Source organism: Rhamphochromis sp. 'chilingali' (genome assembly GCF_963969265.1).
Source record: "Rhamphochromis sp. 'chilingali' genome assembly, chromosome: 5".
Lineage (NCBI taxonomy): Eukaryota > Metazoa > Chordata > Actinopteri > Cichliformes > Cichlidae > Rhamphochromis > Rhamphochromis sp. 'chilingali'.
In genome coordinates, this window is record NC_137932.1 from 23,684,793 (window position 1) to 23,696,695 (window position 11,903).

Below are 11,903 nucleotides of genomic sequence, written 5' to 3' on the forward strand. Positions count from 1 at the left end.
TCATAGTTTATGAGGCAAAGGGCTGAGAGTAAAACCCACAGCTGGAGTCAGATCTAATTCATCCTCTGAAACCCCAGGTGCAGGGGTGAAACGAAAATGCTGAAGGAGAGTGGTGAAGAAGAGGAAGAGCTCCATCCTGGCCAGACTCTCTCCGAGGCAAATCCTGCGACCTGTAAGAGACAATTGAAGAATAACTTCAGCTGTCCTGTCAGCAGATGTAACCTAAACAGAGATGGCTGAGCTCACAAACCTGCAGAAAATGGAATGAAGGCATCTCGCTTAGCAAACTTTTTCTCGTTGTCCAGGAAGTGAGCAGGATAAAAGCTGTGTGGTCTCTCCCACTCCTTGGGATCATGCAGGACAGATGTCAAGAGAGGAAACACCGTGGTTCCCTGCACAAATTACAATACACAGGCTGCTAAAACCTTTCCCCACCTTGTATTTACATGTATTTTATCTGCATTTATGTTTTCCTACCTGCACTACCAAACCATCACCCTTTACACATAATTATCATAAAGAAACAATCCACAATGCAGTTATATTTTGTTGCACTTGATGGCTTAGTGCAGGCCAGGTTTTTTAAAAGCGGTAGGTGTGTTATGCAGTCTTACCTTCTTGATAGAGTGACCCTGAAAAATGATGTCTTCGGTGGTTTTGTGAGGAATTCCAGTGGGAACAATGCTGCTCAGTCTCTGTATCTCATGGATGACGGCGTCAGTGAAGGGCAGGCTTTTCCTGTCTGCAACCTGCACCTGTCGATCTCCTATGACTCTCGTCAGCTCCTCCTGGACCTCATCTGGTGTATAAAAGTAACAATAATTAAATTTCATCCCTATTAGAATCACTCAAACACTCCATTTTACAGTATTTTCACAGAAATCTATGCAATCTTGTAAAAAAAATTAAGTGCACGCCAGTTGAAGTAATAGTTCTTTTTAAATTATTTTATCAGTCTCTCACATTGGTGTAGAGAAATTCTGGCCCACTCTTCTTTACAGTGCTGCTTTAGTTCATTGAGGTTTGCAGACATTCAGTCAGGCATGGCTCTGTTAATGTCTTGTCACAGCATTTCATTTGAGTTTATGTCTGGACTTCGACTGGGCCATTGCAGCACCTTGATTGTTATCTTTTTCAGCCATTCTTTTGGAGAGCCCAGTTTAGGCCAATCTGGGACAGATCCTCTGACATTTGCTATAAAATACTTATGATCATTACAGAGTTACCCAAGGTACCCAAGTCCTGTGACTGGAAAAATCAACTGCAAATCATCACTCCTTTAGCACTGTGTGTGAGTTTGTCTGAGGTGTTTGTGCTGACATACTGTGTTGGATTTGTGCTTGATGTGGTACTTTTGCATTATGATAAAACATTTCTAGTTTTGTCTTGTCAGTCAACAGGATGTTGTCTCAGAAGTCTATGCTTTCTTTTGGCAACTATTTTAAACAAGCCGTACCTGTTCTGACTTTTTTTAATTGTAGAACTGCAGAATTGTACTAGAATAAACTGGTTTTTAATTTGGGGTGCATTTACTGGAACTTCCACTCCAGGGAAGAATGAAGCCCTCAGGTGTGTGTTAGTCCACACCTGAAGGCTTCAGTCTAACAAACTATAAAAAATCTGTCTTCATTCAGTTGCTCACACTTGCTAAAGATCAACTAATCGTGCTTTTGATTAGCACCTTATTGATTGGCTGCTACTCCTAAATCCCATGAAGGGAATAATTTGTGTTTCACAGGACTAAAAATAGAGTACTTTGAAAACGTGATTTTTCACACGGCTATAAATGAAGGTGACATTATTTATTTGATTTTGTTTTTGTGACAGTGATTTGATTTCATTAGCACATTGAAGTTAAATTTTTAGGCTCCTCACCCTGAATCTTTGGATATTTGGCCATAAGCAGAAGTCCCCATCTCAGTGTAGTTGATGTTGTCTCAGTTCATTACTGTCATCAAAAGGTTATCATCATGGAAATGACTGTTGGTAATCCCAGATTCCTTCAGACATGCAACAATAAAATGCCAGTAAATCTAATTCCCTTAAAACTGACAAAATGTGTACTTTGTTCTTACTAGGACACAGCATATTTGTTTAGTTAAGCAGGAATGTGCACAGCTTCACCCTGAGCTTCAGTTAATAATTTCAGACTACAAACTTGACAAGTGACAGAGATGCCAACCTCCAGAGTTTGCTTGCGGAGCAGAAAGGCATCCACAAAGCCTCTGCACATCTGTGGGTTCAGAGTCTCTTTTAAATGACTGAAGATGCCAAGGTTTTGTTTGCTACTGGTAGCAGACATTTCGAGCAGTTCCTTCCTGGCACCAATCCAACTCAACAGCGCTGGACACATGTTGTACATCTGTCAAAAATTATATAACCACCAGTAACTAGAATAATATTTTGTTATTTGCAACAACTGATGCTTTATGTGCTTATGAAAGTAACTATAGAAATGACCTGTACTGAAGGAGAACCCAAAAGTTTAGCACCTCTGCTCATTCGATCTACCAGAGATGTAAACTCTGGATCATTATATTCAAATCTGCTTCCATAGACAATGGAGCAGATAATATTAGAGACTGCATATGATAATCTTTGGTTTGTATCAAAAGCTTCTCCTGTGACAAGACAAGTGAAAGGAGTGAAAAACAAATAACAGTCAAATTAATCTTCATCAACCTTCATTAATTTTTTTTAACATAAACAAATCTTACCTTTGAATTTCTTAAAAACCTCAATGAGGTATTGACATTCTTCAATTATTTTGTCCTCACATGCTCTCTTGCCCATCCCAAAGTCTCTCAGGTTAGTCAGTGCAAAGCGCCTCATTTCCTTCCATGAATCACCGTTGGACCACACAACCCCTGTAATGAAGTGTGTATAGAGTTTAAATAACAATAATTTAAGACACATAATGTGGTTATGCCCATTTTTTATTTTATTTATTTATTTATTTATTTATTTATTTATTTTTACCATTTCCATGGTTCATTTGATGCACAATTAGAATTGGATCTCTGTCTCCAAACACTTCATCATAGTCAACAAGTGCCTCCTTCACTGTCTTGTATCCTGCCAGCACCACCACTTTTTGGGGTCCAAGATAGACAGTAAAGACTGATCCATATTTCTTGGACAGCTAAGAAGGGCAGAATATGTTGATATTTTGACACACATTAGAGAGACCCTGGAAGTTGTAAGAGCTGCATGGAAAGCTGAATTTATAAGTCAGCCTAAAAGAAAAGCAGCCCAATAGCTTTACCTCACCTCCAATAATGTTTTGTAGGGTCTTTTCAGGTTCATCTGAAGCAAGTTCCCAAACAAGGGAAGTGGTCTGGGTCCTGGGGGATCCTGGGTACTAAAGCTAGCAGAGGAGATTAAATAGATGAGCAGGAGGACCGTCAGAGCCCCCAACAAGAAGGTAGAACTGAAGGCCTGAAGAAAAACATTTAATATCCCCATGGTTTTCAAGTAAAATATACACTCTGTTACTTGCACTGAAAACTCAGTGACTGTGAAAGACACTGCACAGGGATAAACAGTGCAAACAGTGTTCTGTGGTTATGAATGAGTAAATGATTAATGTTGCAGTTAGTACTTTGGTCTGTGTCAATATTATATTTTCAGGATGAAAAAAAAATAAAAATAAATAAAACACGTATAAATGTGTGTACCTGATATCAACACAGTTATTTGTGTAAACACTTTAAAGTGCAGCATTTTTTTTTACTATATTTTAACATTATTTGAAACTGAAGCTCATTTTTTTGTATTGACTTTTAGAGTTGAATATATGATAAATGTAAAGAGCATTTATATTTTATGCTTTTCTATAAGACTTCCAAACCGGAAGTATGTCATAAATCAGAAAGTACGGTAAATAACTTTTTATCCAACCTAGCTGAGTGTAGGATAAAACGGGTAACCAAGCAGTTTTGGCCAAAGTGACTGGGTAGCAAAGCAGGTTTCCTAACAACAAGGGCAGCAGGTAAATAAAGTGGCAATATCTAAGAGAAGCAATAAGGTTGGAGAAACCTGCATTCAGCTAAGACTGAAGAAGTCACTTGGATGAAATGCTTCTCCCGCTGAAAAAACTACGTCAAGATGAACTGAATACACTTTAATTATGGGTGACTTAGACAGCTACAAGTGATGGTCATTAGTTTTTCTTATCACTAAATGAAAAAGTGAAGCGGACAGATAGAAAATGGCCCAAAGAGTCTGGTAACCATCAATTAGCCCCCCAAAATTATGAAAAAACAATTCATCTATACAAATAAACATTGATATATATTTCAGTTCCTTTCAGACATTCTTCTTCTCTCTAAAGAGGTCACATGGAAGACCAACAATGTAACAATAATGTGTTGTCAACCCATCTGTAAACTTCTCCAACCACCAGGGGGCGTGGCATGGCGGTACTTACTAAGAAAACTGAGGGTGTCTTCTTTCTTGAGGGGCAGTAATAAGCACGACATGCACTGATGCAGCATTTGATCTTTATTGTGGAGGAAAATGTTTAACATCTTACATCTTTATGAGCAAGCGAGAGAGCGATACATGGCAGGTGTAGCATTTTTAAGTAATCAAAACATTCTGCCTTTATTGTCAGTGAAAACTTTGAAGCCAACAGGCAATCTTTACCTACATGAGATGGGGCTAATAAAATCACCTTGAAACTAAAGGAACAATTGAACTAAACATTTTGTAAATCATGTCAGTGAGCCTGAAATTGTTGCCATGATGCCAGGTCTCTCTTGGAAATTAGATTTTTAATCTCAATGAGATTTTTTTAACCTGGATAAATAAAGGACTAATAATAATTAAGGACACAAGAAAATATTCTGCTAAAAATTGACTGGAGCCGTTTCACAGGACAACAAAAGCTTATAAAGACCATCTCTTCCTCACATTTGGGAAACAGCACATAATTTGTGAATCGAAGGGCTGAGAGTAATGCTCACAATTGGAGTCAGATCTAATTCATCCTCTGAAACTCCAGGTGCAGGAGTGAAACGAAAACGCTGCAGGAGGGTGGTGAAGAAGAGGAAGAGCTCCATCCTGGCCAGACTCTCTCCGAGGCAAATCCTGCGACCTGCAAGAGATGAATAATAATCAACTGTCCTGTGATGAGATGTACCTCAGTGGTAATGGCTGAGCTCACAAACCTGCAGAAAATGGAATGAAGGCATCTCGCTTGACAAACTTTTTCTCTTTGTCCAAGAAATAAGCAGGATAAAAGCTGTGAGGCCTCTCCCACTCACTTGGATCATGCAGGACAGATGTCAAGAGAGGAAACACTGTGGTTCCCTGCAGATAACAGCTGATTTCAGAGATGCACAAAGTACAAAACGTACTAAGACAACACATAAAAACAGCACATACTTTTGATTTGGATTCAGTTTCAAACTTTCCCGTATTCCTGTGATTGCCCGTCCAAGATGGCATCAAGCTTCTGTTTTGTGCACTCAGTAAACTGATAACAACTGTTCCCACTCATGCTTACTCTTTGTGTCTGCACTTAGGTTTTTTGTAGCTTTAGAACTTTGGCACCTCAACTCAAAGTTAATGCAGGACGATCCAGGATGTAGTTACATTATCTCAAAACATGGCTTGATGCCGAGCAGATTCGAATAGATAACAATTAGTCTAACCTTCTCAATAAAGTGACCCTGAAAAGTGATGTCTCGGGTGGTTTTGTGAGGAAGTGCAGTGGGGACGATGCTGCTCAGTCTCTGTATCTCATGGATGACGGCGTCAGTGAAGGGAAGGTTTTTCCTGTCAGCAACCTGCACCTGTCGATCTCCTATGACCCTCCTCAGCTCTTCCTGGACCTCATCTAGAGTATAAAAGTAACAGTAATTGAATTTCATCCCTATTAGAATCCTCTGGAGTCTAAACGAGAACAGTGGACACATTACACTTGTGTTACACTGACAATAACACTCCAGTATATTTGATAAATGTATGCTTATTGTGATATTGCTCTTGTGACATGTGTCATGTGATTTCCAGTAAAAGAGTGTATTCAAGTTGTGGATTATTTGAGCTCCTCACCCTGTATCTTCGGATATTTGGCCATTAGCAGAAGTCCCCATCTCAGTGTAGTTGATGTTGTCTCAGTGCCGGCAGCAAACAGATTCATGACTGTTATCAGAAGATTATCATCATGGAAGTGACTGTTGGTAATCCCAGATTCCTGCACATAGACATTTAACAGCAAAGTCACTCAAATCATTCTAATCCCAAAGTTGGATGGGGGTTGCACAGTAGAAAAAGAAGTGTCAAGGCACCGAACAGTAACGAGGATGTAACATACACCAGAAGAATTACAAATGATCAATAGTGTTCGCATACATCTGCTGGGTGATAAAGGTATTAGGATGCAACACAGCTGTTTTGTCTTAACCATAGCTGAGCAGGATAAGGCACAGTTTCACCATCAGCTTAAGTTATTTATTCCTGAACACAAAGTTAAAAGATAATAGAAAGTCCAACCTCAAGATTTTCTTTGCGGACCAGAAAGGCGTCTACAAAGCCTCTGCACATCTGTGGGTTCAGAGTCTCTTTTAAACGATGGAAGAAGGCACGGTTTTGCATTTTATTGGCAGCAACCAGTTTGAACCCTTCGTTCCTATCAGCAGTCCACTTCAGGATTGATGGAAACATTTCATACATCTGTGAATCATCAAATATACATCTGTACATAAAATACCATTTTTCATTTACAAAGGTTATTGAGTTGTACCTTGAAAAAATCTGTAACTCCATAAGTGTCACAAAGTAGGAATCAATACCTGTATTGAGGGACTTCCACCGAGTCTGACAAATCTGTTTGTTCGATCTACCAACGATGTAAACTCTGGATCATTATATTCAAATCTGCTGCCATAGACGATGGAGCAGATAATATTAGAGACTGCACAGTTAATTGATTGGGTTGTATCAAACGCTTCTCCTGTAGCAAAACAAACACATACAGTCAGTATAAGTAATTGGACCATTAATTCAATTCAGTTCAAACAAATGTGATAAATTTTTACCTTTAAATTTCTTAAATACTTCAATGAGATGTTGACATTCCTCAATTATTTTGTCCTCACATGCTCTCTTGCCCATTCCAAAGTCTCTCAGTTTAGTCAATGCAAAGCATCTCATTTCTCTCCATGAGTCACCATTGGACCACAGAACTCCTGAGAGTGGTCATATTTTAGTTTGACAGTACCAAAATAGAAAAAAAGCTAAAAGATTTTAAGAAATAATATTATTCCTTTACCATGCTCTTTGGTTAATTCATGTGCAATGTTTGTTGGGCTTCTGTCTCCAAACACATCATCATAGTCAACAAGTGCCTCCTTCACCGTCCTGTATCCTGCCAGAATCACCACTTTGTTTGGACCCAGATAAACCGTGAAGACTGATCCATATTTCTTGGATGACTAAGAAAAACAGAATATGATCATATTTTCACACACATCAAAGAAACCAACGCTAAAAAGCTGCCTGGAGAACTGTATCTGCAGCATAGTTCAATTACTTTCTCACCTCCAGCAATGTTTTGTAAGGTCCTTTCAGGTCCAACTGTAGCAGGTTCCCCAGCACAGGAAGTGGTCTGGGTCCTGGAGGACCCTTTTGTTTTTTTTTGAGAATTGAAGCTTGGAGTGACGATGAAATAGACAAGGAGGATGACTGTCAGTGCCCCTAACAAGAAGGCAGAACTGAGGGAATGGAGAAATACATCTAATATCCCCATGGCTGTGAAACAAACCATTAGGAGACCTTTTACTTTAGAGCCTCAGTGACTCATCATTTTGGATGAAACACGTCAGCACATCACTTTGGCGGCCAAACTGGAAAGCCAGTACAAGGGGGATAGAATAAACATTGGGAAGCTTCAGTAGTAAAGCAGTAAATCATTACTGAGTAAGGCGGTGTTTCGATCAGTGTCTAAACTTTTCATGTGAATCAGAAAAGTAGGGCTTTGCTTTTTAAAATATTCACAAAATGTTTCTAAAAGTTAAAAAATAAATTCTTAGAAACCATCTCCAGATATCTTATCTTCCTCTGGAGATGGTTCACAGTCCTGAATGGTACTGATGTTACACCCCTGAACAGGAGAAATAATCATATTGAAATGATGAACTGATGCTTCCTCACTGAGAACCTTTACTCAAATGGGGATACTGTGATTTCATGTAAGTGGGCAGAGACAAAAGTAGTAGATCTCAGGTGACCTCATTCAGACTTCATAGATCATTGACAAAATGTTGATTCTTAACAATATAAAATTAAATAAACAAATTCAACCCCCTGATTTTAACACAATGAGATTTTAATTTTTTAAAGCAGTTTTTTAACACATGTTGTGAAATATGTCATTTACCTGCATGAACTTTTTGAATAAACAACAGGATCTTTTTTGTTATTTTAACTTGTCACCCTGCTGGCTCTGTTAGAAGGATTAGCCAACACCGTTAGTGCAAAAAAAACTCCAAACAAAAACATGCAGATTAACACGCAGGTGTGTGTGTGTGTGTGTGTGTGTGTGTGTGTGTGTGTGTGTGTGTGTGTGTGTGTGTGTGTGTGCATGTGTGCTCCAATGATATTTGTCTGGACATTTGGCAAGGATACACACAGCGATGTCTGGACAGTTTGAATTATAGGGCAGGGCCAAATTGGAGGGTGTTTATATAGGTGTTACAGGCCTAAATTCAAAGTTTCAGAAGAAGTCCTTACTATTCACAGTTACCCGATTTTTGTTATCCTCCGTGTATCAAGACAACTCCCCTGGAGTTTGATTTGGTTACTGCACCTGGTGGGTTTTTTTTTTAAGTTGGAAGGTCCCTATATGTGTTTGTCAAAAATTGTGTGTTACACAACAATGGCCTTAAATTTATCTGTATCTATTCTAACTCTATCTATTAAAAGTAAAATACTACTTTCAGTTATGGTAAGCTAATTAAATGACTTAATATATCACAAATACTCCAGTTATGGTTTATTGATGGTTAATTTCAGCATTTTTTTTTCCCTGTATTGTGCTCGTAGAACCCATTTTTTTGTAATTGCCTGTTTTTGTGCACTCTTTAATTCTATACACTTTGTGGAGAGCTTTATTTTGTTAAAGAGGCTTTGGGAATTCTTATGTGTGTATATATCATAGGTTTACGAGTGGTAACCTGTGATGTTGTCACGGTTCTGGGGGGATTTGACCCAGCATTTTGAGTTTATTATGTTTTGGTTTATTTTTTGAATTATGGATTGTTCTTTATGTTTCTCTGGTGCTTTGTTGATTATTATTATAATCTATGTTTCAGTTATTCTTGTTAAGAGATTAGTTCTTATGTTTGGTTTTTCTCTGAATTATGATTTGCTTGGGTAATGAGTAGTGATTCCTGTTTTATTGTGAAAGTCTTTGTCTTATGTTAGTGTGTGCAGCTTTGTTCCCTGTCTCATCAGCCCTGATCTCTCCCAGCTGTGTCTCCCTCCTGTTGCCCATTCCCTCATTATTACCCTGTGTATTTAAGCCCTGTGTTTTCCCGTGCTCGGTGTCGTGTCGTACCCTCAGATCCTGCCTGTGTGTTCCAGTTAGTGGTTTCATGTTTGGTTTCTGTTTTGTTGGTGCCAGCAATAAAGCTGTGGTTTTCAGTTATATTTCCGTCTCAGAGTCCTGCACTTGGATCCACATCTCCTCCTGCCCGCACACAGAGCACTGACAGATATATTCATTTATCAGGGAAGGGAAGACTTCTGAAGAGCTGGGATTCCTCCTCTCTGATGCCAGAATATTTGTTTTGCACTGCAGCATTTCACACCCACAAGTTTAGTTTCTTCCATGTTTATAAGTATTTTGTATTACTTAGATGCTCTTGGCTGCCATATCTGACCTGCAACCTCACAAGCTAGAAACAGAGTTTACCCCTCTCTCTAGTGCTTCGTCTTTACCTTTCCAAGAATCCCTCATGTCACAGTTTTACTCTACAGTCATTTGAAAGAGAAAGTAAAAAGTCAGCTGTTAAAGCTACTATGCATGATGTAAGTACAAAAATCCATCAGTACATCAAATACGATGGCTCTGAGTGATGAGGTACTTAGTAAATAGCGCAATCAGCAGAAACAACAGTAAAAGAAGAGGTGGAGGAGCAGTAAGTGTCATTGTATTGTATCTTTATTTGTTTCAGACATATAAAACAAAAAACAATATATACACACTACATATATTTTCATTTACAGATACGAATATATATGTAGATATACACACACACACGTATGTGTTCAGATAAACAAAAAAAATATAATGAAATAAAACAAAATCGTCTGACATAATGTAACAATGTTTGGTCTGAAAAGGAGTAGGAAGAAGTATGAACATACTTATTAATTCCTACCCCTGCTCAACATCTTATTGATCCCACATAATTCACCTAATTCCCATCATCACATACTCCACACAATACACGAGGAGAACCTATATAAACTTGGCTACCGTGATTGATATAATTTGGATATAATTTGATATTTTTATACATACAATGGGGTGATCATCTTTATCGGTATCATATTCTTCCAAAATCAGTTTTCGAAGTATTTTCATGAACTTACTAATTCCTGAGCATTGCTGTAGATCTATAGTAAAACTATTCCACAGTTTTACCCCATAAATAGTGACACAAAAGGTTTTAACCTTTGACCGTGCTTTAAGAATCCTTAGATTCAATTTCCCCCTCAATTCATAGTCTCCTTCTCTGTCATAGAACATCCTCTGTATATTTCCTGGTAACATATTGTATCTGGCCTTGTACATAATTTTTGCAGTTTTATATTTTATAAGATCCATAAACTTCAGTATTTTTAATTTCAAAAACATGATGTTAGTATGGTCTCTAAATCCTGCTTTATTAATCATCCTGATTGCTTTTTTTTTAAATTTTACATATTGGTTGAAGTGCAGTTTTATATGTGTTTCCCCAAATTTCCACACAGTATTCCAAATATGGCAATATAAGTGAACAATAAAGTACCCGGAGTGATTTGGAAGGCAAAAAATATTTAACTTTACTTAGTACGGAGATGCTTCTTGACAGTTTGGCTTGTATATGCTTTATGTGAGGTTTCCAGCAGATTTTGTTATCTATTATCACACCCAGAAATTTTGTATCCGAAACTTCATCAAAGGACAAACCTTTGTAGGACAAACCCTTGATGTTCGTCCTACAAATTAGGGCTAAGCTATATCATACCGTTCACGGTAATACAGGTGTAATGTTGGGCAACGATAAGAAAATGAAATATCGCGATAGAATATGGGTAAAACGCGCATGCGCAGTGCCTTTGTTTACATACACACATGGCCACGATGCAGAATGAGAAGAGCGAAAGCGGATCGTTAAATGAAACGGATGAACCAGAATTGGTTTGTAAAAAAGCTGCAACTTCAGTGGTGTGGAACTGGTTTAGCTTTCATCCGTCAGATACACAACAAAGCACTATTTTTGGTAGAGCATGCTAGCGGGTCGTCGTTATTACCATGTTTTGTGGAAAATGCGGTACACTTAAAATCAATCCTTTGATTTTTCTGAAAATCGACAGTGCCCCAATGGGCCTTATGTATGAATTCTGGTTGTGTTTACTGACCTCGAAACGATTTTATGTGCTACAGGGCGCTCGAAAATCTGTCAAATGTTTCAGTACGACTTTGCTAAGCTACGAAGCCGCACCGCTTGATGGATTGTCGGCGCATTACGGCTATCGTAGGCAGGAGCCTGGCGGAGTGATACGTACTGTGCTTCAACATAATATTAGGGGTGGGTTTTTATAATCAATTTATCGATTAAAATCGATTCTGGCTTGGATAACGTAAAATCGATTCATTAAAATCCTGAATCGATTTTTTTTAATAT

General features: G+C 38.3%; 2 pseudogenes across 2 annotated transcripts; both read right to left on the reverse strand.

The window, feature by feature from the left end:
• LOC308397257 (cytochrome P450 2K1-like) lies at positions 1-3,465 on the reverse strand (annotated as a pseudogene). Its single transcript has 9 exons — positions 3,271-3,465; positions 2,980-3,142; positions 2,718-2,867; positions 2,461-2,621; positions 2,183-2,362; positions 1,876-2,000; positions 615-799; positions 251-392; positions 1-170 (listed from the first exon to the last, which is right to left on the reverse strand). The product of its transcript is annotated as a cytochrome P450 2K1-like (transcript).
• A 1,445-nt stretch (positions 3,466-4,910) lies between these two features.
• LOC308397255 (cytochrome P450 2K1-like) lies at positions 4,911-7,756 on the reverse strand (annotated as a pseudogene). The gene is made up of 9 exons: positions 7,549-7,756; positions 7,280-7,442; positions 7,047-7,196; positions 6,801-6,961; positions 6,502-6,681; positions 6,061-6,202; positions 5,658-5,842; positions 5,172-5,313; positions 4,911-5,098 (listed from the first exon to the last, which is right to left on the reverse strand). The product of its transcript is annotated as a cytochrome P450 2K1-like (transcript).
• Positions 7,757-11,903: the final 4,147 nt, after the last annotated feature.